The 6,302-nt window shown below is 32.5% G+C and overlaps 1 pseudogene; it reads right to left on the minus strand.

Moving 5' to 3' along the window:
- Positions 1-3,732: 3,732 nt before the first annotated feature.
- LOC114753110 (cysteine-rich receptor-like protein kinase 10) lies at positions 3,733-6,192 on the minus strand (annotated as a pseudogene).
- Positions 6,193-6,302: the final 110 nt, after the last annotated feature.

A 6,302-nucleotide genomic window follows, 5' to 3' on the forward strand; every position in this document is an offset into this window, starting at 1 on the left:
TTAATGAAATAAAAAAAATTCAAATATCTATGGCTTCTGGCCGTAAGATAGAAAATCAAATTTATATGGCAACTAGGCATTTAATAAGATAAAACAAAATTATATATATATGGCTTCTGGCCATAAAATAGAAAATTCAAATTACATGGCTTCTAGCCATTTAATAAGATAACAGTAATCAAATATATATGACTTCTAGCCATAAGATAGAAAATTTATACGTAAATACTTCTAGTTATTTAATAAGATAAAATTTCAAATACATATGACTTCAAGTCATTTAAAAAAAATAGAGAATTAACCCCATATATATATATATGGCTTCTAGCCATAAGATAAAAACTCAAAGTTGTATAGCTTCAGGCTATAATATAGAAAATCAAAATCATATGGCTTTTAGCCATTTAATTTGAAAAGAATGAAAAATCTGAGTTATATGGCTTCTGGCCATTTAGTTACAATAAGATGAAAACTTAAAATTATATGGCTTCTGACCATTTAACTTTAGATGGTAAATCTTTATGGATACTGCTAGTATCTATTGGAACTTCGGGTTCCATCGAAATAGTGATGTCAAGTCAATAAGAAATATAAGGGGAAAAAAAATCTCCAATCATAGCCATGGAACCCGATGTTTAAAACAACGGTAGATAATCCTTTTAATTCCATATAATGGCTTAGATTATCCTAGATAAATTGAATAGGAATACGAATACTCTGAAACACCATATATATGATACTCGAGGTATTTTTATTTGAACAGAGCAAATGATACTCTAGAAAAATAATAAAGATGATGCTCTAAAATTATGATGGGGTAGAAAAGTATATCATACGCACCTTGGTTAGAGCTTCGTGCTGATAACGTTTGATAAGAGAGAATCTTTCTCATTTCATTCAAGAGTACACAATACATTATACATGGCCTCTATTTATAGGCACAGCTTTACATCTTTGATAGAATCTCCAGATCACATGATAATATGAGATAATTGTGGGATATAAAGATAATGGGAGATCTTAGAGATTATAGGAGATATAGGAGATAAAGGGAGATATATGGACATCCACAAAGATATTATTATATTCATAACAAAGGTAACGTTGTAAATTCAGTGAAAAATTAAAATTTTTGAGATTTTATTATGACTAATTTAGAATTTCTTAATTTCAAGTGACTTTTTGAGATTTTTGAAATTCAACTGTCATTTTCTTTTTGGAATTTTCAAGATTGGAAAAATTAACTTTTCATAATATGAAAATTTTAACTTAACATGATGATTTTTGATATGATAAACATCATCTAATAATTTTCTTTTTGAAATAAAATAATACTTTGTAATAAATAATATTTTAGGCATAAAAAATCTTTCTCGCCGTACGAATTGAAATTATGCATTAAATTAATGAGGCTGACGATGGCTAAAAGAATAATTAAGCTGAGTGGATTCACCCCTTTCCTTTCAATGACTTCATTTTATTTGGTAATAGTAATAAAGATAGCAACGAATGGAAAAAAAATGAATGCCAACTTGTGGTAGAAGAGAAGGTTCCATCAGAACAATTATTTATTTCTATTTCAAGATACTTCATCTCTTTTTTTCAAATTCTTTTTTATTTTGAAAAAAAAAACAGAAAAGGAGAAGGTATGGGGATAAGTGACAAAAAGATATTGGAACATAACTTTGAAAGATATGATGGAAGCGGGAGTTCATTTTGGCCATGATATTAGGAAATGAAATCCTAGAATGGCACCTTATATATCTGCAAAGTGTAAAGGTATTTATATTACAAATTTTATTAAAACTACTCGTTTTTATTAAAAACTTGTGATTTAGTTTTTGATACAGCAAGCAGTGGAAAAAAAATTCTTAGTTGTTGATACAAGTCATGCTAATAACGTATAATAAATGACGTCGGCAAAAAAAAAAAATTGCAGTAAATGAAGCCCATGTTGCTATTCATTGGTGGAAGTAAATATGTACCCGTAAGAACATAATCTGAAGAGTTTTGGGACCCGATAAATTGCTCGAGAGAACTTAATTGGAGGAATAAGGCTTCGACGAGAGGTGAGGAGACAAAAAGGGAAATTCATAACAATGTTAAATTCTTAATATGAGAGTTATTTAATTAATTTAGATATACTAAAAAATAAATAAATAACTTAATTTTAACAAATTTGAAACAATCTTCCTGAAATACTCAATATTAGATTATATATCATTTTATAGGTTAAATAAATTAATTATAAAAATCGATAAATATAAAAGATGAAGTATATTATTAAGGCCTTAGATTTAGAATTAAAATCAAGTTTCTAACTAGCTCTAACATCTAAGACAGAAAGAGTATTTGATTATTTATGAGAATATAATATAAATTAATTAGTACTGTTACCTAAACAATTTTTAGAATTACTACAAGGAAGGGAAACCGAACTCATAAGCCATCCACGATCATGGGCTCCTGCAACTATGCCATAATCCCAAGCCCATGTGTGGAAGTCCTTTTTCTTTTTAGGAAGTGGAATTCATAATTTTTACTTTGGCGGCCATATTACAATCCATGACGCCCATGGCCTGTGAGTTCATCGATCGATAGGAACCACACCCTCTTGAAAGGGGTTTGATTCCCATCACAGCGCTTGGAAAAACATCTTAAATTTAGGAGTATTTAAGCTAATGCATGAAGATATAATGTGGGTTTGTCCTCCCTAATATTGGTATTAGTTAGGAGGAGGTGGATCAGGCATTCTACACTTAACTTGGGTTGAGTCCAAATTCCTGCCAAAAACTTTTTTACAAAAAATGGATTACTATCTATGACTGACAGGCTTGGGTTATATCTGATTATCCAGTTTTGATTGGTTTTGGGCTTTCGCCCATATTTTAAGTTGTCACCAAGGGCAGACCTAGCCCATGAACCAATATACGTGAACATGGCGTGAAAGAAAACAAATCATTTCATTGTCTATGGACCAAATAGACCATTCTCAGCTTCAGCCCATAAAAAACTGTTGTCAGCAGGTACACACGAGAAAATAACCCATTCTCTTGTATCAAAAAAAAAAAAAACGCATTCTCAATACCATATAATAATATGAATATTTTGAAATATTCCTGTTTTTTCATATACCAAATATATGAGCTAAACAATGGGATTTATTTTCTAAATATAAGAACTCAATATACCTCGTTTCTCAAATTTATTATTCTTTCTTCCAAATATCTCTATTCCTTGTACATAGTAAGGGGAATTTCATTAAATAGTAATTACTCTTGCATATGAGTAGGGAGGTATTAGAGGTAAACTAACACATAATTATTACAAATAACTCAACTAATTTTCTTAATATTCAAAAATTAGTTATTTAGATGTTATATTAAGAATTGAACGTAACTTTTCATTGTCAATGCCAAGGTATATCATCCGAAGGGATCTTTCTTAGGTAGGCAAATAACAGCCAATGCTACGTTACGTAAAGTGTAAGTGTTGAATATATATCATACAGTTAAGAGATTTGTGATTCAATGGTACCCCACACATCTGAAAAAAGAGGTTGTGAGATCAAACTCCCAAGTGGCATAGGAGAAGTGGGTGGGTGGGTGGGTGGGGGTTACCCTTGCCTTCGGATAGGGTAGTCAAACACACACACACACACACATCAAATTCTAATATAACTCTTCATACACGCTTAGAGAAACCTTTACATTGCCACAAGGAAGAAAATCATCAAGATTGAACACTGGAGAGCATTATATGATTCACAGAGGAAGTTGTCATCAATGATGGATCAATCTGAACTAATTTACCCATAGAAGATGCTGGTTGTTTTGGTTGTGGAAGAGACATTGATTCACTTCCTAACAGAACCATAATATCTGACATGGTAGGTCTGTCTTCTGAGTCTTCTTGTACACATAACAGTCTTATGTGCATGCACCTTAAAATTTCTGAAGAAAGACATGCTTCCATTAAATGGGGATCCACAAATTCCATTTCTTTCCCTTCATTCCATAGCCTCCATGCCTGCACTATTCAAACTTGATTACTTTTCCTGAAAGTTTATGGGTTGATTTAAGAGAAAAAGTAGTATATCAAGTGATTGACAATACATACATATGCTAGAAGGGTAGAGGCAAGTTCAGTTGCATAAAAGCCACTGCTTCTCTTTCCACTGATGATCTCAAGCACGATGACACCGAAGCTGAAGATATCAGATTTCACTGAGAACAGTCCTCCCATTGCATATTCTGGAGTCATGTATCCACTATTTTATATATCAAAATTAGACTTTTTATCATAAACAAAATAAAACAGAACAAGATCAAAGACACTTCATATAACTTGGCCCAAAATATTCCTTTCGACTTTAAACATCCTCTGCCATTTTCTCTAACTTAAATAAAACTAAACAAATGATTGTTTCTCTTAAAGTTATTGTTCACATTGAACAAAATATTAGCTTAAACTAGTAAATAATCTTAAAAGGTTATGAAATTCTTCAACTTATTAGTAAACCATTCTTTCAACAATAGAATTAGTCATTGATTTAAGCATTCACTCAATGATAAGTGACCAAATAAACTAAAGAGGAACTTATTATAGGGACTAAAACTAAAATTTAATTATAGAAGTTTAGGAAGAGATAACTTACTATGTCTCCACAACTCTTTTGATATTAGCTGTACTTTGATTTTCACAAAAAATTCTTACCATAGCAAAATCAGATATCTTTGCAACCATATCATGGTCAAGCAATACATTGTTTGGTTTCAAATCTCTAGGGATGATTCTAAGTCTCGACTTTTCATGAAGATAAAGTAATCCTCTGCTATGCCCATGAGAGTGCCAAAGCATGTACTCCAATCAAGCTGTGAACGTTTTTCTGAATCTAAAGGAATAAAAACACCAAAACCTGCAATCAGTGACCTATGTGTATATATAAACCTTACTTCAAAAAATGGGAGAAAAGTCAGCAAACCGAAGATAGATTTGTCAAGGCTTTTGATTGGACATGTATTCATATATGAGAAACTTCTCTTCTCCTTCCAAGCCACATCCCAACAGCTTCACCAGATTCTTATGCTGAAGTTTTGCAATCAGAATGACCGCATTTTTTAATTCTTCTGTGCCTTGCCAAGACTTCCTTGATAACCTTTTGACTGCTACTTCACTTCCATCCGGAAGAACACCCTGAAGTTCCCAAAAATCAAACCATAAATTGCATAATTGCGTGCTTAGTGAGGCTGAAATGAAATTCAGAGACTATCTTACCTTGTACACAGAACCAAAACCTCCTTGTCCTAACTTGTTTGAATCAGAAAAGTCATCGGTGGCCAACTTAATTGTTGCGAAACTCGTAAACTCAAGTTCTTCAGAGCTAATTAATTCTCCATCTTGTGTGATTAGTTACACTATTGGGGGTCACCAATTGTTGCAGTAGCATGTTTTCGCTTTTTTCATCATCTAATTCATTTTGTTTTCAAAGAAAAAGAAAATTGAAAAATTAAAGAACTGAGGTTGGTAATTCTCGCACTACTTCGTTAACATAGTCAACAGACGAAAAATTATAGAAAAGATTCACCTGTGTCTTCCCTTTGTTTTCTATGGAAATAGGCAATACAGAAACCAGTAAGAACTGCTAAAGCCGCCTTGACCAAGCTTATTTGAATCAGAAAAGTTTTTGGTAGCAACACAAAGACTTTCAAGATCAAAGTAAGGCAAATCCTCAGATATCTTATCATTTCTTCCACGAAAATCTTGGTGACTTTGGAACACTGTTTCACCTCTCTGTCCAAAGGCATGAAGATCCATCACATGACTGTCTTTTCCTCCCTTACCTAAGCATAAGAACCCAAGCAGTTAAACAGAACAGAGAGAAAAATTCAGAAACATGAATTGACCTTATATCAGCCTATAATCTTGCATACTTTTCTGAGTTCTCTTCTTCATCCTAAGGAAGTAAACGCTGAAACTTGAAATCGCTATTGCCAAGCCAATCGCTGCTATAATTCCTGTAATCATCCCTGCCTTGTCTGTTGTACCTACATAAAGGATCATTTAAATCATCAAACTCAAACAGTTTAAGACTTATAACTTGATGCAATATTATCGATCACAGTTACCGGCAACTGAAACGCTTACTTTTTCCCCTTGTTGTAAACGAACCATTTGGATCAGGTTCACCATTATAAAATGCGTATAATTCAAATCTCAAGTAGCAGCTACGACTTAGAACTCTAGCTCCGATTGAGGAATAACAACAAATAGGTAGAAAACTTATCGCACTTTTCAGGCAT

The sequence above is a fragment of the Neltuma alba genome, unplaced genomic scaffold, assembly GCF_004799145.2.
Source record: "Neltuma alba isolate B1F8T4 unplaced genomic scaffold, ASM479914v2 tig00007703_pilon, whole genome shotgun sequence".
Lineage (NCBI taxonomy): Eukaryota > Viridiplantae > Streptophyta > Magnoliopsida > Fabales > Fabaceae > Neltuma > Neltuma alba.